At 35.8% G+C, this 27,321-nt stretch overlaps 1 pseudogene; it reads left to right on the top strand.

The window, feature by feature from the left end:
• On the top strand, nucleotides 1–26,890 carry LOC113079213 (tumor necrosis factor receptor superfamily member 21-like; annotated as a pseudogene).
• The last annotated feature ends 431 nt before the right edge of the window (nucleotides 26,891–27,321 follow it).

Raw genomic sequence — 27,321 nt, 5'->3', positions numbered from 1 at the left:
CAAACAGCAGGCAGACTTTAGTCCACAGATCCATCCATCATCGCTATGGGAATTATAGCGTTCTTCTTCCAAAACGAAGCGCTTATCCCGTACTACTTGAAACCCGTGCACTCGGGAGCACAGACTATAAAAAGGCGTCAGTGGACGAAATTTGTACACTGAGGGAATAATCCAGCTAAGGGACAATACCTCACAACAACGTGGGTATCCTGTTGATGCGGAGATGCTGATGCTCCACCTTTGAAGTAACAGATGTGCACCTGGGCATATTTAAACAAGTGATTCCACCGGGACAATGCCTGGGAAAATGTCTATGACTTGGTCGCTGATAATGGTAAGTGGGGGATACATTTGTGTACGCATTATGCTTCTCTTTTCTTCTCGAATATTCTAGTTTTTGTTGGATTTAAAGGGACAGTAGCTGTACCTGGTGTCGCTCTTTAGTGCATACTGTAGTGAGGATGCAGCCCAAACAAGGACAGGATAATAAGGCAATTATTTTCTTTTTTAAACATAATAGTTACGGTGGCACACCCTCATTTTAGGCTATTGTTTGTGGTACGTCTTACATCAGTCAATATTTAATAATAAAATCGTAAAATAAGAATTTTATCAAATGTGGAATGGTTAAAGGTTAAATTAGGGACACAGCCTGACCTATTTTTCAAGGAAGCCTTTAAAAATAGGAAGTACACTTTGTTATTCTTGAATTAATATATCTTCAAGTGTGTTTCTATTTTTGTAGTTATGACTTAATATTACCAGTTATTTACTAGCCTACATACATTGATTTGATTTACTTAATACCATGCCTTATCATTTTAAAAATATTTGTTTCTCCCTGTTGTTTTTGTTTTAAAGATACTGACTATTGATATTCTTTATTTAATACATGACTGGCTACGTGACCGTATAGTCGTGGGTTTACTGTCATTTTTATATACACTACAGGGCTTGCAAAATTTTAAAATGCCTGGTAGCCTTTTGGGCAGGCATTCTTCAGATTTTGGTATCCCAAAATAAATCTAACTAGTCCCTATAAAATCTTGTGAACTTCACTGCGGACATATCAGCATGATCAAAACTTCTCTGATCGTATTTTCAAGAGAGTAGGGATGCAGACTTCTGAATCACAGGTCGGATTTCATTATTCAGATGAGAAAAAAAAGAACAAAGTTAGGGATTATTTAAATGACACTATTTTAAATGAATATTTAAAGAACACTTTAGTCTACTTTGATACCACAGCAAAAACTGCATTAGTAGCATAGCCTATATATGATGATGATATGATGGTATAAAGATTCACTCAACTTCCGATGCGATGTAAATATTTTAATTAGATTTAAAAAAAAATTAAGCGAAGGGAATTTTAAAAGGTTTCCTTTTATGATTTCTCCGTCAAAATTCTGCACATTTCTTTGCTAAACTGAAATATCTCTAATTACAAAACTGAATTGAAATGTAAAAAATAAATTTGAAAATAAAAATAAATTAACACAAAATAAATACATATTTTTATATAAACAAACTAAGACTTTGCCTGTGCTCTTTAAAAATTAAAGTCAACCTCTAATCACAATCAAAACAAAGATGCTGCATATGTTATTTAGAATGTAAGTAGACTGTATAATTTAGACATCTGAAGCAAAAACAGAATGGTCTGATTTTAGTTTTTTTTCTACATAAAACATTTCTGCATAAAAACAGAAACAGCAGACGACGAATGAGAGCGTAAATCCACTCTCTGATAGCAGGTGGCGCTTATGGAACAGCAGAGATACTGCATTTTCTTGGTTACCACCGTAAAAAAAAAGCAGCTACTACTTTAATATGCATTAAACCGAGGCAAGATGAAAAGAAAATACCAACTAAAATGTTCATATAAACCCCACACCCAAATGTATCCCGATTCAATTAACATCTCAACCAACTTGAAACGTCACATATTTTTATTGATTTTCAACTGGCTAGAATGCATCGTTACACCCATAGTGGCAGTAGTCGGTAAATTAAGAAAAAATTGACAAGATAAATAAAATAAGGTCTAACATTAGTTTTCAGGCAGAGAAATGTTGTAAGGAAGTGTAAAATAACACTGCATAATGTGCACTGTATAAATTACATATAGATCTTTAAAGCTGACAAACTGTAGCAATTATTTATAGAATGCACGAAATGCACAAAATATAAGTTATTTTGAGATAATTTTGTTGGTATATGTCCATTCAGGTGCATGTATATGTGAAAGGGGCTGTCTGGAACGCTGCTTTTTGTGTGCGCACTTTGAGTGAATTTGTTCAAACAACAGTCCATGAGTACAGAATTGAGTTCTCTTTTGCCTCTTCTTATGCTTGAATTGCTTAAAACGCTTGAATGTTTAAATCAGCAAGACTAAGAAACACGTGCAAATTATAAGGTTTGGAGGTTATACATTCTGGTAACCATAAGTGACCCTGGGCCACAAAACTCGTCTTAAGTCACTGGGGTATATTTTTAGCAATAGCCAAAAAAAAAAAAAAAAAAACATTGCAATGGGTCAAAATTATCGATTTTTCTTTAATAACAAAAATAATTTGGATATTAAGTAACGATCATGCTCCGTGAAGTTATTTTGTACATTTCCTTTAATAAATATATTAAAACTTAATTTTTGATTAGTAATATGCATTGCAAAGAATTCATTTGGGCAACTTTAAAGGAATTTATTTTTTTTCAGATTCCAGATTTTCAGTAGTTGTATCTACTAACAAACCATACATCAACGGAAAGCTTATTTATTCATCATTAAGATCGATTTATAAATCTCAATTTCAAAAAATGCACACTTAAGACAGTGTGGTCTTATATGGTCACACATAGGACGTCATGCTAGCAATTTTTGTGAGCCCTGAACTTGTTATCATTTTAAAAACTTGTGCATGCCATGAATAATACTTGTGTCATTGTTTCATAGATGATAATGATATTTTTGTCATGGCTTAATAAGCCTATTGTATTGTAAACATTTATATTACTTAATATCCTCATGCAGTAGGAAGTCAGCTGAGGTTAATTTTGGTATATCACATCAGACTGGCTCATCCATTAGCAGGCATTTATCAGGGGACCTTTAAATCCCAAAATGCACACAACTTACTCTTGCTGTTTTCAAAAACAACTAGATTTAGTTGTTTGATACCCATGGTTAATATACATTGTTAGTTTCACAACACAAGAAGGTTTAGCAGTTTTCTCTGTCAGTTTAAACCATCCATTTGCCCTTGAAAAATGCATTTATTGGCATTGGCCCAAATGATGTAATGTGTTTGGCAGGTGGCCATTTGCAGGAATATTTCTCACTCATTCATGCCGACTGCAGACTCTTTGGCTGTTGTTGATCATAAAATGGGCATGAATGCCTCCAGACAGGGAGTGTTTGTTCTTGCTTTGCAGTCTTCAGTTATGACGTATCAGAGGTAACAGGTGCCCTGCTTGTCTAGCAGAATCTGGCTCATGGAATCCTGATGATATCACATCTCTGTGTCTGTTCTTGTAGATTTACATGCTGTGTTTGGCTTGAGAATCAACAAAGGTTCACAATCCTGAAGTTCATAGGCATACTGTATTCACCAAGGCACACCCCAGATTAGGGGGTTGTTCTATGACACTTTTACGTTTGGTTCATCCACATGTTCAATCTTTAGTTACATCATTGATTACTCGATAAGTATAAATAATTGTAAAATAATGTACTTTTGTTTGCATAGATTGCTAGCTCATGTAGTGAAATGCCAGGTCCATTTACTCACAGGTTAGTCAGGAAACCCCTTGAGTCATTCCAAAATGTGAGCGATGGCTCATAAGAGCAACTCAGTCATCACTCAAGCATTGCAAGTTGGTAAAAATAAAGTAACCTGCAATAACTGACAGATGGCACGAATGACATAATAAATTGTATATATATATATATATAGATATATATATATATATATATATAGATATATATATATATATATATATAGATATATATATATATATATATATATATATATATATACAAAATTATTTAATTTTTTTTGCATGTGTTATGTTTTGTATCCTATTTAATACATATGGCTTTTATTGCTCACATTTGGAGCTCATACTCGAAAGCAAAGCATATCACTTTTATTCAGAAGCACCAATTTGAGCAAAAATCTCATTTTTTTGTAGATGTTGATATGGCCAAAAGTAAAATGAAATTCTAATAGCTTGTAATGTAAATCAGTGGTATCTACCATATTTTTCAGACTATAAGTCGCACCTGAGTATAAGTCGCATCAGTCCAAAAATACGTCATGATGAGGAAAAAAAACATATATAAGTCGCACTGGACTATAAGTCGCATTTATTTATAACCAAGAACCAAGAGAAAACATTACCATCCACAGCCGCGAGAGGGCGCTCTATGCTGCTCAGTGGTTCATTTCTCTTGGTTCATGTCAAATTAATTTTGATAAATAAGTCGCACCTGACTGTAAGTCGCAGGACCAGCCAAACTATGAAAAAAAGTGTGCGAAAATATGGTACTTGTAAAATGTACAATGCATACTGTATGTCAGTCTATATCTCTGTCTATATCTCTATCATCTTGAAATATTAATAACAATTTGGAAGATTATATTTACTTTCACATCTCACAGCACAAAGCAATGTATAGATCATTGCACACTAAATTCACAGAAATTGGTAGTCTTCTTTTTATTATGTGGCTCTAGTATCACTAGCAAAAGCGTCAAACTGAGTCACTGACATCCTGAAGTAAACTCTGAATCGCCTCGGATAATCCTGCTGCTCCCGAGGGGGAACTCTTCATCCTCTCTATATCTCAAGATTGGAAATACCCAATATTTCCTTTCTTTTTCTTTTTTTAAGAAGCGAGAGGACAAAAAAAAAAAAAAATCCGTACAGATTGAAGATTCCATTTAGTGCTGTTGTACTTTTCTTAATGTATTAATTAATACGCATCGGACTCAGTGTGCGACAAATTTTTATGATTTAAAATAAAAAAAAAAAAAAAACCATAAGGAAATTTCTGACTCATCGTGGAGTGACCTTTTCTTCTTAATTGAGATTAAAAGGCTTTTGTTGATTCACATTGCCTTCTGGGTAATAATATATATGCCTTAGCAAAGTCCACTTATGTTATTCTATATGCTTAAGATATGTTATTTTAAAGGGGTCATATGACGTTGCTTAAAATAATTTTTTTGTGTATTTGGTCTAATGCAATGGATTTATGCAGTTTAAGGTTAAAAAAACACATTATTTTCCACATAATGTACATTATTGTTGCACCTCTACACATGCCTTTCTGAAACACGTTGGTTTTTACAAAGATCATTATTCTGAGAAGCAAGGTGTAGGCTCATTGGCCAGCTATCCAGTGCATTGTGACTGGCTGAATACCTCAAGTGTGTGACGTAGTTTTGCTTTCACAAATAGAAAGGAAAAACTGAAATGGCATCAAACCCCTTTAAGGGGTTTTCCATTGTTTTCTTATTGTTTTATTAGTTTTCATTTTAGTTTTATTATAACATTATAATGCCATTCATATTTTTACTTTTATATAATTTAAAGCAGAAACCAGTCTGATATTTAGTTGACATTTGAGGCTTATTACTATAGACTATTTTCAGTTAGAGTGTTTTCAGCTTGTTTATTTTCTTATAAAATAGCGGCATGCAGTTGCATCAAACAATGGTATAAAACTTCAATGTACAAGGTGATAATCTTAATTTAATAATCGCAATTTTAAGGAAATAATAGACAATTATGATTATCATAATCGTGCAGCCCTACTTAGAACAATCTTTTTGTATGTGTTTCTATGAAAGTGACACTTTGAAGGGTTTATTTTGAATTGGTGGCAGAACTGCATATTTCTGAATGTCGAGACATTACACAAGAATTTGAAAAACACTATTTATAAGCATTCATAAAATTGTCCAAATTTGGGTTTCGTACAAGTGCCCTTTTAACCTAGACACTATGTAGGGTGGGATGAGAAGGTGGAGCTGTAACATCTTACTGTCTTGTACATTACATCCCTTCTTGTGGTTATAGAAAGCAAGGGTGCATGAAAAACTGTTCCTTTTATCTTAGGTTGCCTGTTCCTCTTTCCAGAGCTGGTTGAAAGAAAAAAACAAGTTGTGAAACAACAGTGTACTCATTTTTTTTTTTTTTTTTTTTTTTTTTTGCTTTAGTAGCACACTAAGCATACAGACATTATCCTGTCATCAGTGAAGTTGCTGTTTTCTCTCTCGCTGCCCTACTTCAAACCGTCGTCTGTTAGCTCAATGCTGGCCCTCTTCGAGAGCTAAGGCCGCTGGAAAGTGCAGCTTTGTCTAATCGCTATTCATGTTCAGTCTGTCGTCCTAAAACAATCCCCATCACCTCACGAAGAGCAACATGTTCATCCGAGCCCAAGCGCTCTGGCATCGTCCTGCGGTTCCCATCAATGTCAGTATGTGTTTGCGTTAGAATATTAATGTAATGTTTGTTTTGATTCAGCCCTCCCTGTAATAGCAAGGAAATTAGTCTCCTTTGCTTTAAAACTAGTCTCCTGTGCGGTCTGTTGTTGAGGAACTGTAATAAAACTCCAGGGGATTCATGATCAGCAGTTAATAGAACTTTGTGTTTAGAAACTGATGATGCAGCGAGGCTCTTGTGCGCCGCAATTTCCAGCATCATATTCTTTGGTGACAACTTTTATACCGAACCCTGATGCCTGTCATGACCAAAGCCCCATTTAGGTGTGGACTTAAAAACGTGGGCTAGCATCATAAAGAATATTAGGTGCAGTTAACATGCTGTACAGTCAGCTTTGCTGGATGTGCCGGAGGAATGGGAGACTGTTATGATCAGAATTTGGCTTTCAATGAAGCACATTCCAGCTGTAGTAACTTTAGAGCGGCTGTTTTTACAGGCTTCTTGTCATTAAAAGTTATTCTGAAGGTCACCGGGTTGTGAGAGTGCTGTCAACACATTCCAGGGTTCCCTTTTGTTGCTCTGTAAAGTGTTTTTGCATGGTTGATTTGTTGCAGACTGTGTAAATGTTATGCAGACAAGTGTTTTGGAGAGGAAATGTGCTTATGTTTTTGCTCACATAGCTGGATAAAGACAACATGCTTGTTGATCCAATCCCAGAGCATTTTGATGTCACTGTATAATGTTTTTGAGGTCATCTGCTCCATATGATATCGATGTGCTCTTTGGTATTTTTTCAAAATGCTCATTATATTTTTTAGTGTTATCTGATGAAATTGAAAAAAGGAGACAGATTTATATATATATATGTATCTATATATGGTAACACTTTAGTATAGGTTCCAATTCACACTGATATCTAGCTGCTTATTAGCATGTCTATTATTAACATATTGGCTGTTTATTAGTGCTCATAAAGTACATATAATCCATGACATCCATAATCCTACCCAATTCCCTAAACTTAACCACTACCTTATAAACTATAAGTAAGCATCAAATAAGGAGTTAATTGAGGCAAAAGTTATAGTTAATGGTTGGTTAATAGTGTGAACTGGACCCTAAAATAAAGTGTGACTATATATAATATAATATATTCCATATATATATTCCATATATAATGAAATTAAATGTTGTTCCAATTGTTCCAAATAAAAACATTGTCCTCAAGTAAAATACATTTTTGATAAAGCAACTTTTGAGAAAGGTATATTTTTACAAATCTTTACAAATAGTGTAGCCAATTATAGAGTCAAATTTATTGTTTTATGTATATAGTGCCTTATTTTGTTTAAGACCAAGATACAGTGGAGATGATGAACAATATTAAACAGTTTTTTCTTTGTCTTATTTCAAATAAAATGGTTAGCATGAAATGGAAATTAATCTATTTTCTAAATACATTCATTGATCCTTTCACATAATTTTTTACCTTTTTTTTTTTTTTTTTTTTTGACTTTTTTTTTCTATGAAATGACAAAATTCTATTATGTTGCTTCACATATTCCTGCCCCACCCTGCATTTTATTTTTCAATAACTCATTTAACTTGGATGTACTTCAAAGTAAATAAAAACAAAATAGGAACATCTGTTGCTACTTCCATTTCATCACAACTTTAAATGATTGATGGCTCATTTTCTTGAATTAGTGACTTCCACTGGTGTTTATGTCATTTGAAATGTCAAACTTTGTCTTTGTTGACTCTTCTTCCAATACAAACCGATGACACAGTGGTCATTTATGCTAAATAGACATTTAGTTTGTATTTTGATTGTTTGTATTGTCATTGCATAACAGTCTTCTTGTTGTTCTTTCATTGCTGTTAGCTGCTGATCACTGTGGTCAGTGACGTCTTAACCACACACTGACCCCCAGCCCGACCACAGAGAAGTCCTTGTCTCCTCGACACTACCATCACATCGACCCCACCACTGGTAACAAGCTGGAGTGCGACAAGTGTCCGGCAGGCACCTACGTGTCCTCCCACTGCACAGAAGCCAGTGTACGGGAATGCAGCCCCTGTCCGGACGGCACCTTCACCCGGGGTGAGAATGGTGTTCAGCAGTGCCACCACTGTCAAAGACGCTGCCAAGCCCCATTTGTCGAGAAAACTCCCTGCACGTCCACCACCGATCGATTGTGCATGTGTCCACCAGGCAGCTTCTCCAAGGGTGGAAAGTGTCAGCGATACTCATTATGTCCACCGGGGTGGGGCGTCCGAAAGCGAGGGAGTGAGACAGAGGATGTGCGCTGCCGGTCATGTCAGCGTGGCACCTTCTCTGATGTGGCATCAGATGTTCTGAGGTGCCGATCTCACACAGATTGCTCATCTCTGGGCTTAACCCTGCTGATCAAAGGCACAGAAAAGACAGATAGTGTGTGTGGGCCAACTCCAGCCAGTTCGGTCTATGTCCTACTTGGAGAGGCCTCCGTTTCCATGGTTTCCAGCACTGAGTCAGCATACAGAGGTGAGAGTGAAGAAGCTCAGTGTAGAGCTTTTCCTTATTGAATAGAGTGCACTTAGTTAACTAGATGCACTGACGTTAGATAGATAGATAGACAGACAGACAGAGAGACAGGCAGACTCTAAACAGACAGACAGACACATAGATAGACAGACAGACAGACTCGTAGATAGACAGACAGACAGACAGACAGACAGACAGATATGTAGATATATAGACAGACAGACAGACAGATATGTAGATATATAGACAGACAGACAAACAGATACGTAGATATACAGACAGACAGATACGTAGATATACAGACAGACAGACACGTAGATAGACAGACAGACACGTAGATAGACAGACAGACACGTAGATAGACAGACAGACACGTAGATAGACAGACAGACACGTAGACAGACAGACACGTTGATAGACAGACAGACAGACAGAAAGACACGTAGACCGACAGACAGACCGACAGACAGACCGACAGACAGACAGACAGACAGACAGACACGTAGATAGACAGACAGACACGTTGATAGACAGACAGACAGACAGAAAGACACGTAGACCGACAGACAGACACGTAGACAGACACGTAGACAGACAGACAGACAGACAGACAGACAGACAGACAGACAGACATGTACAGTAGATAGACAGAAAGACACGTAGACAGACAGACAGACGTGTACAGTAGATAGACAGAAAGACACATAGACAGACAGACACGTAGACAAACAGACAGACACATAGACAAACAGATAGACAGACACGCAGACAGACAGACACGTAGACAGACAGGCAGACAGACAGACACGTAGACAGACACATAGACAAACAGACACGTAGACAGACAGACACGTACGTAGGCCTGTACAGGTGTAGATGTTTATCAGCAATAGCTTTTTTTAATTTCCCACTTGTTTCTAATGATTGACCGATAGATCACTGATGCCGATATATTGGCCGATATTTGGTATTTTTCAAATAACGGCATCTGCCGATAAGTTTCTCTGCTTGGCTGATGTGGTCGAGTCTGGACTATTATTTTGACGGCGCTGAGAACGGCAGTGCCTGAGCACACAGTGCTCACATTCTCCCTCTTGTTCGCTGTCGTCATTAACAGTTCTGTCTAATATGGATAGAATTGTCTAATAATCAGAACGGTTAAATGAAGAAGTTATTGTACACAAAAAGTATTACGACGATTGCTTTTATATTATTAGTAATAGAAAGGCAAACATTTTAATACTTTCTTGTTTGCCGTCAGCATTAAGTTTATACACATTTATATCATTTAAACAAATCTTTGAATGGCTAATGAACATTTCATTTCACAAACCTTGCAAACTTAGTCGAATCCAGCTGTGAGAAGTGTGCATTTTGTTCCAGCATGATCATGTATTCTCTGTGTGACGATCAATCCATGTGAATTGAATGCTTTAAACTTTAAACTTGTGATTTAAAATCATGCTGCGCTTTATGCATTTGCCCACTGTCATATTCATGTCTCTCTGTGTGCTGTATGTAAAATGAGGGTTACCCTGGCTTTATTTGAAAATATGATTCCCAATGCACACAAACTTCCCAGAATACTGTGTACCCTTTTGGTTGCAGTGTTTACTTCCTTTTTAATTATATTTTAATTTAATATTTATTTATTTGTGAAAAATACTTTGTCATGTAAAGTATAAGTATGTTTATTTTACATGTTTATTTTTTAATCCATTGCCAAATGGTTTCAAATTTCGTAACTATTAATAAAAAAAACTTTCCAAGATATCGGCATTGGGTGTCAGAAAAACAATATCGGTCGAACACTACTTGTTTCTATAGCTTACTGTGTAAATAATTATAATTATAATTATATTATTCTTATTAATAATAGTAAAAATAATGTCAATAATACATTAAGTTATTTAACACCTTTTAATTTACACACACTATCATTTAAGAATTTTATGCTTGGTAAGATTATTTTAATGTTTTTCAAAAGAAGACTCTTGTGCTCAACAATAGTGCATGAATGCATAAATAAAAGTGTTGATTTCTTTAAAAGAAACGTACTGACCCCAAACTCTTGAACAGTAGTATGTATGTAGAAATAATGCACAATATTTCTGATTCCTCAGTTTGCATTGACTTTATTTTTTGGGGGTCAAATCTGAGCAGTTAAGATGAGAAATCCATGTGAGATTGTGTTGGCTGTGCAGCACAGCTCCACTTTGCTATCAACACATGCCAGCTTGATGCTGGATTAAAGTTTTAGATACTCTCCCTTCTGTTTTGTTGTCTAGGATAAGCTCATCATTAGGACTGTATTTAATTCTCTCTCTCTGTCTCTCTGTTTTTGTCTGCAATTATATGATCCACTCTGCCCACAGCAAGCACTGCAGTTTCACCAGCTGCAGAGAGTCAGGATGTAGCAGGGGCGGTCCTCAGTAGCACAGACGTGGCCCTCGATGCTGACTACATTCCCACAACCACATGTTCCTCCAAGGCTAGTGATGAGGATGGTGGACTAAAAGCTGCAACTCAGGACTTCGCTCAATTGCAAAACAAGCTTTCCTTATCACAAGACCCCCAGATTGCCAAGGAACAGGCCATGGAAACTCTGTCTGAGGGCAAGGCTCAGGTTTCTGGCTACCGGCCCATCCGCAGGGGAGCGCCGAGGCCTAGCACACACAAGCACTTTGACATCAATGAGCACCTGCCTTGGATGATAGTCCTGCTGCTTCTGCTGGTGCTGGTAGTGATCGTGGTGTGCAGCGTAAAGCGCAGTTCGCGGGTGCTGAAGAAGGGTCCCAGACAGGATCCCAGCAGCATCATGGAGAAAGCCATCCACAAGAAACCCAGCTCTCCAGTGCAGAAAAAGGAGAGGTGGATCTACTACTCAAATGGACAGGGTGAGTTAATTTTTTTACATTTTTATACTTATATTTCAATGTTTTGTGTTTGCGCACAAAACGTTTGTGATGGAAATAATATGAGATGGGAGCAAAAACTATATTTCAATGCTTTTAGGAGCAAACTCTGAGAACATAGCACTGAAAGAGAATATATTCACCATGTCCTCTTAAGGGCTCCATCACAAATTAGATTAAGTCTGATTTCTATTTTTATTTATTTATTTTAGTCATTTTTCATTATGATTAAAATGACCATTCCAAACAATTAGAAAAATCTTATTAAAAATAAATTACAATGCAAAATTTAATTAATTAGTTAATTTAGCCTTTTTTTTTTTTTACCTTTTGGGTATATAATTCTTATAAATGGTAATGTAAATTCAGCTTTACACTATAAAGTTTTTCAACCAAATAACTTAAGGTGAAGTGTGTATTTTTTCTATGTTAAAATACTTTCTCCTATCCCAGCTTATCTGAAAGTAAATCATTCGTAGATAGATTTTCCCAGAAAATTGTAAACACTGTGTTGGATTCTCATGGCTCTGTTTGTTTGAGAAAATCCCAACCAGCCCAGCTTTGCAACAATGATTCAACCAGTAATGTGATTTTGAGGCATGGCTGCCTGTTTGGCTGACCAATGGCAGGCAGGCGGAGTGTCCTCAAATAGGGAAACTTGTGCAGACTTTACATACTTCACCTAGAACTAGATTGACGAATGGCATTTATGGATTTATGAAAAAGTGTTAATGCTATTAGAGTTGTTCCGATTCCGATACTAGTATCGGAAATATCTCCGATACCACAACAAATTCTGGCATCGGCATCGGCGAGTACATGAACCCATATACCGATCCGATACCATTTTCTTAAAAAAGACCTAGTTATGACCGCAAGCTTTGCCTAACCGCTGCACGGTTCTTCTTCGCTGCTCAAAATGCATTGAAAACACAGGAAGTTGTGCTGTGTTGCCACAAGCAACCCCTGTTTAGAGCAGCGAAGAAGAAATGAAAACGCGTTAGCAGCCCTTATCTAAATATGACTGGATCACTCATCACATTCTAAACTGCCAAAAGACAGTGAAGCCGCTTCTATATTATAGATCAGTGGTTAGCAGTATGTCTCTGTAGTACCGGTAGTTACAGACTCTCGAGTATATTCAGTACCGGCAACTGCGTTCAGTTGCTTCCGTGTAAGTCAAAACGCAGGGCTCCAGACAGTAGCCGAATATATACTAGTGTCTGTGAATATTAAACTGCAAAATACTATTTAAATATTACTCCCGCAAAATCTACATCTCTGTGGGTGACTGGCACAGATGCGCGAGAGCTCGCTGTTTTGTAGTCTCTGCTGTGTGTCATGAGGACACGAACGCATAAACCGTCACTTCATGAGAATTTACCGTTTCATTTGAGAATACTGTCATATCATAAACACAGACACTCAAAGATCTTCATGGCAGCCCATGAAAATAAATGTTTGGTTTACATGAGTAAATTGACAATATATAAAGCTACTGTTGTAGCCTACAGTAATAATAATACATCTCTATAATAATAATAATTATGCCTAGATGGTTGCTTGTTTTTTACTTGTTTTTTACTTGTTAGAGATTATCTGATTAATAGATCTTTTTTTATATTCCTAGACTTATTTGTTGCAGTTTTTTTATACAGTTATATTGTAAAACTTAAATACCTTTTTTAGTTTGCGGTGTTAGATTTTTGGCTGCATTTGAAGTTCTTTTTTGCATAAGAAAATAAATAATACTGTCAAATTCATGTTAGATAATAAAAATACTGTAATAAATACAGTAGTTCACCATGTATTTGTTCATGTTTTATTGAGGGATCTGTCTGAAGCACACCATAAAAAAATTCTAGCAATTTACACAGGGCTAGTAATATATACAGCTGTATATACAGATATACACCCAGGTATCGGATCAGTACTCGGTATCGGCCGATACCCTGAGCCCAGGTATCGGAATCGGTATCGGGAAGAGAAAAAGGGTATCGGAACATCTCTAAATGCTATATGGTTGACCCAGCACTTTGCAATCTGAAAAGTGGCACAGTGAAATTCCAATGCACTAGAGCATCTGTGGATCTGTCTTCACACCAGTGTGTATCGTATTGAGAACTTCAAAAGTTAAACAAGCAAGACCAATATCAAGATCACCTCTCTCGTTTCCTGTCAGTCACTTGATCAAACAGAACCTGATCTCTTTCTCATTCTGCTCCTTGTAGCCTTTGGTTTACATCTCTGGAGTTTCTCTTTCTTTCTTTCTCTTTTATTCATTATTACACACTCTTTGCCCTTTAACCTTGTTGTTACTATGCATCAGAGGCTGCTAGGTTAATCAGGACTGTGGCGATGGGCAACGGCTTATGTTAGCCTCAGATATCCGCCTGTGTGTGTCTGATTCTACTTGAGCGGTTGGAACCAGATTATTCCAGTTCTTTGTGGTTTGAGAGCTAGAGGAGTTTATCAGCAGACATAGCCTTGTGGGAGATGAGAGGAGGGACTTCCTTATGTGTCATGAGACATGAATTCAGGGTTCCTCTGTATATTGTGCTGGAACCTCACCCTTGAGCAAACACCTAACCATAAGTATTGGCATATGTCATTTATTCCACACCGTTTTGCTACAGTTGTGACTGATACTTTATATTGTGTGGTTTGCTGATGAGAGGTACAAGCATTCCGATTTACATTTTATGATAAAATGAATAATAAAATGACTAAAGATGTCTTACACTCACAAATGGAAACGGAATATTATAGAGACTTTCAGCTGGGCTGTTTTGACTTTAGGGTATTAAGAAACCACCTAGCAACCACCCATAAAGGTGTGGACATATTAACAAAATTTTATTTGCAAAAATTGTCTGTTGTCAATAGTGTAGTGAAGTATGAATCATAGTTCACACAGAAGTCACTTTCAAACCAAGCAGCTTTCTTTTAGTCAAAGCATACAATTTGCATGACTAACCGATCCTGATGCAAAATCTGTGTGGGAAAACCTTTTGTTCTCATGAAAAGTTCCCAATCCATTGGATTCCTATTGAAATGAATGAATTCTACCCAAAAACAATAAATTTGACCACACCTTAAAGGGTTAGTTCACCGAAAAATGAAAATTATGTCATTAATGACAACCCTCATGTCGTTCCAAACATGTAAGACCTCTGTTCATCTTCAGAACACAGTTTAAGATATTTTAGATTTGGTCCGAGATCTCAGAGTCCCTCCATTGAAAACGTATGTACGCTATACTGTCCATGTCCAGAAAGGTAAGAAAAACATCATCAAAGTAGTCCATGTGACATTAGAGGGTCAGTTAGAATTTTTTGAAGCATCGAAAATACATTTTGGTCCAAAAATAGCAAAAAAGTATGACTTTATTCAGCATTGTCTTCTCTTCTGTGTCTGTTGTGAGCGAGTTCAAAACACTGCAGTTTAGTGATATCCGGTTTGCGAACGAATCACTCGATGTAACCGGATCTTCTTGAAACAGTTCACCGAATTGAACTGAATCGTTTGAAAACGTTCGCGTCTCCAATAAGCATTAATCCACAAATGACTTAAGCTGTTAACTTTTTTTAATGTGTCTGACACTCCCTCTGAGTTCAAACAAACCAATATCCCGGAGGAATTCATGTACTCAAATAGTATATCGACTGAACTGCTGTGAAGAGAGAATTGAAGATGAACACCGAGCTGAAACTGATAACTAACGAATGATTGACTCATTTTCGAGTCCAGAACCCTTTCTGTTGGACACGTCCGATTTGAGATCCGAGGAGCTGATGATAACTGCGCATGTGTGATTCATTGTGAAGAAGACTGACACACAGCGCGTCTGAACGGAACTGATTCTTTTGATGATTGATTCTGAACTGATTCTATGCTAATGTTATAATGTTAAGGCTTGAATGAAGGGCAATCATCGGCAATGACCCCATTTACGTCGAGCGCAAAAGAGCCGGTGAACCGTTTTCTTCAACCGGTTTATTGAATCGAACTGTCCGGAAGAACCAGTTCATGGAAGAGAACCGAACTTCCCATCACTACTGGTGATCCGAAAACACTTTTTTTTTTTTTTTTTTTTTACTTTTGCAAGCAAAGAATTTATTGAACGCTGACCTTTTGTGTTCAACTGAGATCGTAGAGCCTCATTTTGATTCATGTTAGAAAGCACAGGTAACCTTTACACAGCCGGTTGCCTCCGCGAACAAAACTCAAAACATTTCCCTAATGCATTCAAGGTGGGCAGTTGAAGTGCATGTGTGTCTGTTTACTACATTAGTAAAACAATGGCCATAAAGGGCCGCATGGGAAACATATATAAAGATGAAGGAGTGATCGTACAAATAATGAATTCTTTCGTTGGAGGTATAACAAAGCACGCATAGCGAAGATCAAAGACGTAGAACCACCCGCATGTACGCCTCATATAACATTCTCTGCAATAGGTGTTATCTATAAAAGCCCACTGGCCAGAACAAGGGTGGGCTGGGTTTTTTATAAGAGATGATTAGGAACCTCATGTTTGAGCTCTACTCTGCCAGCATTTTGTTTAGGAGTCAGAGAAACTCGGGGGAAGCTTGTAGGATCCCCTTGCTAGTGAGCCTCCCCTGGTCTTCATCAGGCAAATTTTTCTTGTTTTAATGGGGAAGTTGTAATTATTACGGCTGGTACAGTGTATGAGGTGTCAGGGATTTATGGGATGACTGCGTTGCTGTGAGACATTCCCACAAAGCCACCACGCCGACTCACTAAAAGGGGAAGTTCTGACTCCCTTTGAGGATTCTTTTGTTTTGTAGCCAACTTAGACCTGTTGCAGCTGGTTTGCCATCTCATTGAATTCTCATAGGAAGACGTTAAAGCTTTGTTTTATTGTAAACGGCTGTGGTTGATAATCTGATGTCTTCATACATGAAAGTGAGCCATGAGGTATTTCTCCACTTTTACATAACACCTTTTTTTATGTACCCTATTAACGGCTGTTATTAAGATGCATATAGTGGTCTGATCACAAGTGGTCAGCCACTTACATCTAGTATGTGTCTCAAATACATCTCATGTGACAATGAAATACTGACAATGGATTTTTTTTTACTTAGAAATTGCTAGTAAATTTCACCAAAAAGGGCAAGCAACATTAAATTTAATGTCAAATTTATAAGTAGAAAAACTAAAAATAATTTGTTACAATGTAGTAAAAAAAAAAAACTATGGGTGATGTCACGGACACTATGTCCATGTTTTTTTCTTCTTCTTCTTGTTCTTATTGTTATCGGAGTTGAAATTTGTAAATTTTCCCTCTCTCTCTCTCTCGTATATATATATATATGTGTGTGTGTGTGTGTGTGTGTGTGTGTGTGTGTGTGTGTGTGTATATATATACATATATGTATATATATATATATATATATATATGTATGTATGTATGTCTTGAATGTATCTTTATGTATATTTAATGTATTATATGCAATATAAATACATAGATTTACTGCATACAAAAAAAAGAAAAAAAGAAAACATTATATAATGTTAAATATTAAATAACAACAAAAATTCAAGTCACATTATTTTAAGAGTTTAGGAATAACATTGTACTTGCTGCATGAAGCACATACAAGCCTGGAAACATTTGTGAGCACGCTGTACATTCAGGTAGTGGCGGCACGTGTTTTTCCTGCATTTCATAAAAGTAGCCTTCGGGAATAGGGCAACCAAGTCCATCACGCAGTACAATCATAGACAAGGGACAGCATCATGCGACCCATTGACTTTGGCCTAGATCACTCAAACAGAGCCTGTCCTCCTTTAACACACTGTCATGCTGTAGCAACCTCTGGAAAAAACAGGCGAGAGGATGGGCAGCCTGCAGGCCTTGGCATTTTTAGATCCGCAGTGCAGTCTGTGGCACGCTATCCTCCAGAGAGCTCCAGTGAATTTGCTACAGATGGATCCCAAACAAGACAGATCTGGCTTACAGATAGATGCTTTAATACCTTCCAGCAGTAGTTGTCCTCTACAACCATCCTGTTATGCTGAACTCTGTCATGTTTATCTCATGTAGAGACTAATTCAACATGGATTTCATTGATCTGTGTTTTTTTTAATCGGGTTATCTTGTACTTTGACAACAGTCTCTTAGAAAACAAGCTTCAGAATTTCAGAGTTTTTCAGAAACTGTTAAAACTGTTAAAACTGTTTAAAACATAAAAAAGTGGTTGCCTTTTACAGAGTTTCTATTTACAACTAATGTAACTAATGTTTTTTTTTTTTACATAATAACAAATGATCTCATTCTTGACTAGCCTATAGCACAAAAAGTGTGAGATGAGTAACACATGATTAAGTTTAATACATTCAGATCCCTTACCCTGTGTATGATCAATAACAAACACAAATAAGTATCAAGTGGAAATATGCAACACACAGCATATACGTATATAATTAAAGAGTTAAATATGAGTTACATTATACTCATGTTTCCCTGGGTTTGCTTCAGGGGTCCACTCTCAGAAAGATTCCCTAGGAAGCAACTGTCACTCTATACCAAAGTATATAAACACTGCAATCAATCTAGGTCTTTCATATGACCTAATCCATGGGGCAGCATGTCCCACAGGAGCCGCTGATGTACTGTAACCCTAGAGCTCTGCCCTTCTGCCCATCCACTGTATGATTCCATATGACTACATTACGCCAACAGCACATCATTTACAAGATACATGAAGGATTTTTGATACTGCAGACACAAAAGGCAATGCATAGACTAGCATTCAAAAGTTTGGGGTTGGTAAGATTGTTATAAATAATTTTGAAAGAAATATATATACATTTGATCAAAAATACAGCAAAAACAATAATGTTATGAAATATCTCAGACTTTCAGTAGTCATTATGCCAGCCTTCAGTGCAATGCATTTTAAAGTATTAATTACAAAACAATAATGGCATTCTGCACTGTAACATATCAGTACTGGTTGTCAAAGGTAATTCCTTGGGAGTGTTGTACTGTACTTGTTGAGGCTCAAACTGTAGTTTACAGTAGAAAAACATATGATTTACCTTTCCTCTCATATTCTAGGCGTTGACATCCTGAAGCTGGTGGCAGCACAGATTGGCAGTCAGTGGATTGACATGTATAAGTCTCTGGCCAGAGCCAGCGAGCGAGAGGTGGCCGCCTTTTCCAATGGCTACTCGGCTGATCACGAGAGGGCATACGCTGCTCTGCAGCACTGGACCATACGCGACAATGACGCCAACCTGGTCAAGCTGATCAATGCCCTCCACAGCCAACGCCGCATTGACGTGGTGGACAAGATACGAAGTGTCATGGAAGACAATCCTCAGGTGAGTGACTAGGTTTTAGGTTGATGAATGATGTTTTCAGTTACAGCTGTTATTTTCAGCTGGTCATGTGTCTGGAACATGGAGCCATCCATTAGGCCAGGGACCCTGGGAATGCAAAAAAAACAAAAAATCAAATAAATAAATACATTTTGGTAAAATAAACAAAAATAATTCAAATGAAACCTTATTTATTAAAATGAATAGTAAATTATTATATAAAGTTAAAATAAATAATAAACAACTAAATAAACAATTCAAGCTAACATTTTAATAAATATGATTAAAATTTATAAAATACATATTTAACATAATTAAATTGATAAATAAATAAATACATTTTGATTTAAATAAATAATGCATCAAACAGTACAGTGCTGCTGTACATTTTATGTACAACTAAATATTAAGCAAATATTTTACACATTTATCTTACAAATTTTTCACAGTGTTAACTGGGTTTTGGGTCTTTAATAATCATATTTAGGAGTTTGTTTAAAAAAAAAAACTATTAAAATAGTTTTTATTAATAAAATAATACAATAAATGGTTTACACTATATATAGTCTAAGTGTTTGTATTGTTGTATATTAATAAAAACATCAGATTTGTTCTGTCATGGTTAAGCCACAAGCTAATGTATTAGTCAGGCCACAATAATGGGTCAAGTAGTCATGTGTGTGTATATAGTCTTACACAACACACACACCCTAGGTCTAATAACTCTGTATTTGGATAATACGTGTGCAGAAGTGTAAACAAACCACATGAGTGCATCATGACTCCTGGCTGCATCCCACTGAGCTGCATTACTAATCACAAAAGCCTGACAGGCTTCCGGGGATAAAGGATCATTCATCAACTTTCATTTTCAAGCCTTTCCTGTGTTCAGATTGTATAAAGACCACATTATTTACTCTGTCCTTGTATCAAGGTCGTGGTAGATTGTGAAGTTAAGGCTTTTGGACTAATTTTGATGCCACTGATATGACCAAGATAAATTGAGATAAAACTTATTTATATGTCTGCCTGTCAACGGCATCTCATAATCACATAATTGCCAGTGCGGTTGTTGACTTTCACTTAACGTACATTTGTGAAGGTTGAACAAAGTCATCTCTCTGCAGAGCATGTCCTGTTCACCTGTTCTTTTCATATGTCCTCATGCTTTCTTTAGAAATCTGCATGTTTAAATTAGTAGTTCACCTATAAATTAACATTAAAAAGATTTTTTTAAACCATTTTATATATATATATATATACACACACACACACACACACACATATATATATATATATATATATATATATATATATATATATATATATATATATATAAAATTACAGGAAATGTAAGTTATCAGTAACAACTAACCAACGTTGCCAGTGAAATGTAGTTCAAATGTTTTTATTTTTTATTTTTATGATTTACAAGAATAGTTTTTTTTATTTTATTCATTTGATGTTTATTGCTTGAGAACAACAGCGATATGGAGGAATTTAATAAGTGACAATCTTGATGCTTTACAGTACCTGGTCACCATTAACTTTCATTGTGTGGAAAAATAAAAATTACCATTTTCTCTGATTCCTTTTGTGAAAATATTTGTAAAATATTGTTATTATAGTTTTTTTTTAATGATAGCGAAAATAAGTACTACTAACCAACAATTGGTCCCAAAATTTAGCTGGACATAGCCTTTTTTTCTACTTTATTATTTGGAATCTTGCAATATATTAAAATAAATTACAATTCATAAAATTACATTTTATTGTTATTATTTTTTGTTTTATTCATACTATGGCAAATATCCGCTCTTTTCAATTGTTCTTTGTATTCAGCTGCTGAAAGTAAGTCATACAAGGTTTTTAACAACATGAGGATGAGTAAATAATGACAGGACTTTTATTTTTGGGATGAACATCCCTTTAAAAGATGTGAACCACAGAACGTGAGAATGGGCCTGGACATTTTCTCTTTCTCTGAGCAAAAGCATAATGATGCTTACAAGAACTGATATTGAATTAGCAATGCTGAATGAAAATGATGCTTTATCCTCTTTTCTGTACCATTATCATAGACCGAGTGCCATTCATCAGAGTCACATGTTTCTGGATAAAATCACATGTATCCCATACGCCACAGTGTCAGGTGAATGAATTACACATAGTAAGAAAGAGAAAGACATTCATATCAGATTAAATGTTTCTCAAAACCATTAGGACATTTGGATTTAGGTATGCTTGTCCTTGTTTACAAATTACTAGAAAGTGAGGAAGGAGAATGAGTTATTTCTTCAAATGTGTGATCTCTTGTACTTTTTAAATTTCATATTTATAAATACTGCCTATAAAAAGAAAGACATGCACTTTTATGAATCACAAAGGATACAGAATCATACCACTTAGACTTAACATGCAAGTAAACCTCAGTGCTCCACTTGTTATGGACACCAGCCAAGCAACCCCAGAACATTTAGACACTTCTGAAAGCTGCCATCAGCATTGCCCTGTGCTACTATTTCAAAAATTATAAAGTAGAAACAAGGAAACAACAACTTTTCTTTTTCTTGGAATTATATATAGGTATATATCATTTTTATGCATAATGTAAAAAGTTCTCTTTTCAAGCTGTCTGTAGTCAGATGCGGACCATGCTCTGTGTGCTAGGTGGTCTTGTTGAGTCTGGAGCAGTGTCAGCTGCTGGTAATAAGATCAGTGCGGCAGTGACACACTTTCCACATGTGGCTTGTATCCGGGTGGGTGACGGCACAGTGTTCCTGCTGGGTCCCACGTTGTGCTTTCAAACTTTTGCCAACAGCTTGTCTGCTGAATATGAATAGAGAAGATATTTGGGTATACACCCACCCTTCCATCCGTGACATGCATGAACAGTAGACTCTGTGATTAGAATAATGTCATTGACACTAGACACTAGACAGGGAAGACTTTAGCCTTTTTATATTAGTCAGTTTTAAAAACAAATTATATGGGCTCTGGCTATGTGTACAAAAATTCTATAATTCAAAGGACTGGGTTTTAAAGAAATTAATAATATTATTCAGCAAGGATGCATTTAATTGATCAAAAGTGACAGTAAATACTTATATTGTTACAAAAAATATTATCTTGGAAATAAATGCTGTTCATTTAAATTTTCTGTTCATCATAGAATCTGTGCTGGGTTTACCAATAATGATTGATCTTAGCGCTTAAGAACGTTTTCTACAAGTAATTTTACGATCGTTCATTATTGTTTCATGTGCCTTTCCAAACAATGCATGTAAAGCAATCACACCTAGCTGTGTTTTAAGTGCTACTTAGGAGTCGCTCTCCGTCTGTCAAGTGCTGAAATGTCACCTTATAGAATGGCTCGTAATTATAGTACACAATCGTTTATTGACGTTAACCTAATGCTGCGTTCCAGGCAGACAACTTGGATATAATAACTATAATACAATATTATATTATATTATAGTGTATAATATTATACTTTACATAATAATATATAATGTACATTATATACTGTATAGAGAGAGAGCGAGGGAGACGTTAGCAACTTCAGCAAGACATTGACACACTTTTTCCCCAGTCTTAGAAGCATTTCCTACATTACTTCTTTTAGTCGTTTTTTTCTGTCATTTAGATATTTTTTCTGCCCCTTTTAATTATTTCATTTATAAATTAATAAAAAAATAAAGAAAACGAGTCATGAAGTGTAAAATAAAGCACAATCAAATCTTAAATTATAATCGCATTGCACTTGAATCTGCCGATTGTCCTGCAGGTGACTGCATAAATCGATCTTCTTACGATGCACTTAGGGCTTAACGATTACTCCAGAGCACTCGTAGATCTACGATGATTTTTAAGTGCTACTTAAGTTACAATGCTTTTGGGAAACAGACCGTAATATTAACATCAGTCGTACAATCGTTTTTATGAACTTCTTAGGCTTCAAATCTTTTGGGAAACTCAAAACTCAATATTATTACAATTTTAAATTTCTAAAGTCAAAGGGAAATTCATAAACACATTAATCACATTGCATAAATTACCTCTATTGAGTTTTGATCATTTACTAACTGTTGAAAATACTAGATTTCCTGGAACTGTTTGCACTTTTGCAATAGCACAAAAAATGAAAGGAGAGAGAAACGTCTGTGGCCTGTAATGCTTCATTATTCCTATATGAACTCACTCGACCACTTGTGTTGCCTGTTGTGTTGTATAGGTGGTGTCTTTGAGTTCAGAGCTGTTTTTCTCTGTGTGTGGTGACTAATGAATGACTAAATGTGATATCTCACCATGCATCTTAGAGTAATGGTCTGCTTTTCTATGTGGCATTGATTATTCACTGCTGACTCTAAGGGAAACTTTCCCAGAAATGGAGTGGGTTACGTCCTTCCTATAATGTAGATGTTTCACTTCTGAAGTTTAAATACCTGCCCAGGCTATTATAGGCTTCCTTCCTTTAATAGCTTGTGTCAGGATTTCCCAATCTGGGAATCACCAGAGCTTTCTTAGGGTTCAGATTACCCTCAAATAGGTGGAAGAGTCTTCTTCTGTTGTTTTGAAACTAGACATGATCAAACTATGGACACATGATGTCATATTGGTTTCTCAACACTTAAGCATACTATTTTACAGTTGAAGAGTCACCAATATGAGTATTTCACATATTTTACTGCCTTTGTTTCTAAGCAAAGTTTTTATTTAACATTTTAAATTGTAGATTTTTTGTTAAACATTAAACTGAAAGATTGTTGTTGTAATGTTATGCTGTTACATCATATATTATATTAATTTTTTTTTTTTAATACATTCTTGACGATGATATGAAAAAACAAATAATAATTTATTATTTTTTGGTGTAATGTTACAGTAATGATGTGGATATATTTTACATTTATATCTAAAATTGGATCGATAGAATAAAGAAAATAAGGGGCTAAAATAGGGCCTGTATATGGATTATACTAGGCATGTTTTGTGGATAAGGTCACTTAAAATGCATAGCTTGCTAAAATGGTGTCCATATTTGCCTTTAGTATCCAATACAGACTAAAGAACAGTACCAGACTGTGGTAATAAAATCTGGACTGTACCGACTTCCTGTAAAGTGACTCGTTCTTGGAAATGCACCATTAATGTTCCAACACACTGGTATTACAAGTATGCTTTGCACGCAGACAGGGGGTTTTGTGACTGTAACACAGGCCATGGGCTTTGTGGTCAGTGAATTTCTGTCTGTTTCATTTGTTCTCGCATGACGCAAAGGGACACAGGGAAATGATTAATGTGGGTGATCCAGGGCTACAAAGGCTGAACCCTTTGTGCCCATCCGGCCATGAGCACATAGAGATACACTTGTAGTGCCCACACACTATCTATCAGCAAAGACCCTCATTCTTTCAAATCCATTTCTCACATAATAGTTGTTCCAAGAAAACTTTTTGTCCTGACAGGATACACTTGTTGGTTCAGACCGTTACGAAAAAGAATCTCTAAAGAAATGTGCCGCAGAATGATGTTTTCATCAAGTATTGTGACACCTCTTTTGCCGCAGGTTGACCTGAACAATCTACTGACGGCTGTGAATGTAAACCATTGTCTGAGCCCCAGACATAAGCCTATCGAGTCGCCCGGTGTGGTGGTGGAGCAGTCCCCCATGGAGCACACCAAAGGATTCTTCACTGAAGAATCAGAGCCACTGCTGCGCTGCGACTCCACTTCCAGCAAGGACTCTGCCCTCAGCCGCACGGGCTCTTTCATCACCAAAGGTAAACACACACATGGAAAAACAGCTAGAAAAACACACCGTTAACCAAGTTAGTAGTAAAAACCTATAATTATAAATAAAAATACAATATAATATATTATTACAAACATAAAATGTAATAATAATAAATCATCATCACAGATGTTTTATGTTCCTGGATTGTATGTAGAACCATTTGCAAAGAGTTTAAATCATAAGAAATGTAACCCATTTCATTCATGTCTTATTTTTCATTATTTTTTAGTAATATTTAATTCTGTTCTCATAATTTAACAATTTCAGTTAATGAATGTGTAATTAAATGTAATTGTCTTTTGCCTCTGTCATGTGTGTGGTGAAAGGTATTGTAGTAATATCTTACAATATATCACCCCCTCGTGGATGCTTTATGTTCCTGCATTGTTCATTCAGTTCAGTTTTTCATTTTTAGGCCCTATTAAATGCTTTATACATTTTTTTTAAGCATTTTTAATTTATATTAGTAAAATCTTTAAATAATACATGATAATCATTTAAATTCTCATCATTTAAATGTCAATTAAAATTCTGAAATAACACAGCAAGTATGTGTTTGTGTATATATTGATGTTTTATTTATATTACTTTTTTGTTTATTATATATATATATATATATATATATATATATATATATATTAGTATGAAATAAATATATATATTAGTATGAAATAAATATATATATTAGTATGAAATAAATATATATATTAGTATGAAATAAATAAAATGAGTGTTTATACTTTTAATGTATATTTCTCCCTTGTGGATGCTTTATGTTCAACCATGTATAAACAAATCATATGACATGCTATTTTTTTTTTCTTCTTGAGTTATGATTTTTTTTTTTTTACACAATCTCATATTAAATATCACATTTGTCTTTTAAATTTGCACTTTTCTTCAAAGAATATCATGAATAGTAATTCCTTAAGAATTTTTTTAATTGATGGCAATGCTCAATCTTCTCTCCCGCAGAGAAAAAAGACACGGTGCTGCGGCAGGTGCGTCTGGACCCCTGTGAACTGCAGCCCATCTTCGACGATATGTTGCACATTCTCAGCCCTGAGGAGCTCCATATTATTGAGGAGATCCCGATGGCAGAGGACAAGCTGGACCGCTTGTTCGAGATCGCAGGGGTGAAGAGTCAGGAAGCTAGCCAGACGCTGCTTGACTCAGTCTACAGCCACTTGCCCGACCTCCTTTAGACCTTTACAACACCTCTCTATTGTCAGCTACAGAAACAAAGTGGCAGACACACAAATGTGCGCTCACTCCGTTCCATTGTGTCATTCAGTGACATGCACGAATTCTCAGACGGGAGCTTATTTGCACATAAAAAAGCAGCTCCTTTTGCTAGAATTCACAGAATGTAGAAGCAGCGTTCTCATGTTTGTGAGGCCTTGACTGGATATACAGCGGGTGTCAATGCTATAACCTCTCATAACAGCATATTCTTGCACACACCTCAGCATGATGTCTAACTCAAAGCTATATGATGTAACTTATGAACTGGTTTGTAAATTGTTAAAATCAAGCAGTTAGTCCTATGATTTTTTTTATTTTATTTTTATTTTTTATTACAACTTACAAATTAATCTCCTGATCAGCAAGATATTTTTGTTCCTTTCGTTTGTCTGTTTTATGTTCTTAAATATTACCACTGTAGCTTGTTTAGATTTCAAGGGCACTGAAAACTATTCTACCTGGTTCTGATACAAATCATGTGCACTCACTACACAACTCTCAAAATAAATCCATTCCCATGTGCTTTTCCAATAAAAGAGGACAAAAACAAGTATGATGTTACAAGTTATTTCACACAGGCTAGAGTACTAAAAAAAAAAACGATTTCACAACATTTAAATGTAGCATTTGAGTGTTGATATTGCAGATGATGATATGTGGTACAGAGTGAATGTCTCTTAAACTCTGTTAAATCTAGTCACTCTGGTGCTAGATGTAAAACTATTGGATAGTGGTCGATTTTATTTCAATAACAGGGTGTTTATGGTCATTTGGCCGCTGAACTTAAAAATGTGGATCAAGATGAAACCGTAGCTTGAATTGACTCTCCTGGATTTTAGGAAGAGTGTCAGATGAGCTGTTTGGAAACAAACAGGGACAGAATCATGGAGCCGAAAGCTAATATGTATTTTAATGGCTGTTTTAAAGTATAACACATGTAACCAAGAACTTTATCATTATTGATAATTATCATGTAACCTGGGAAATCAATTCAGATTAAATCTATTCAAATCAAATTAAAGTTTGTTGTC

Source organism: Carassius auratus, unplaced genomic scaffold (genome assembly GCF_003368295.1).
Source record: "Carassius auratus strain Wakin unplaced genomic scaffold, ASM336829v1 scaf_tig00027330, whole genome shotgun sequence".
NCBI lineage: Eukaryota > Metazoa > Chordata > Actinopteri > Cypriniformes > Cyprinidae > Carassius > Carassius auratus.
Note: the sequence above shows the minus strand (reverse complement) of the source record. Positions and strands in the feature narration are given on the sequence as shown.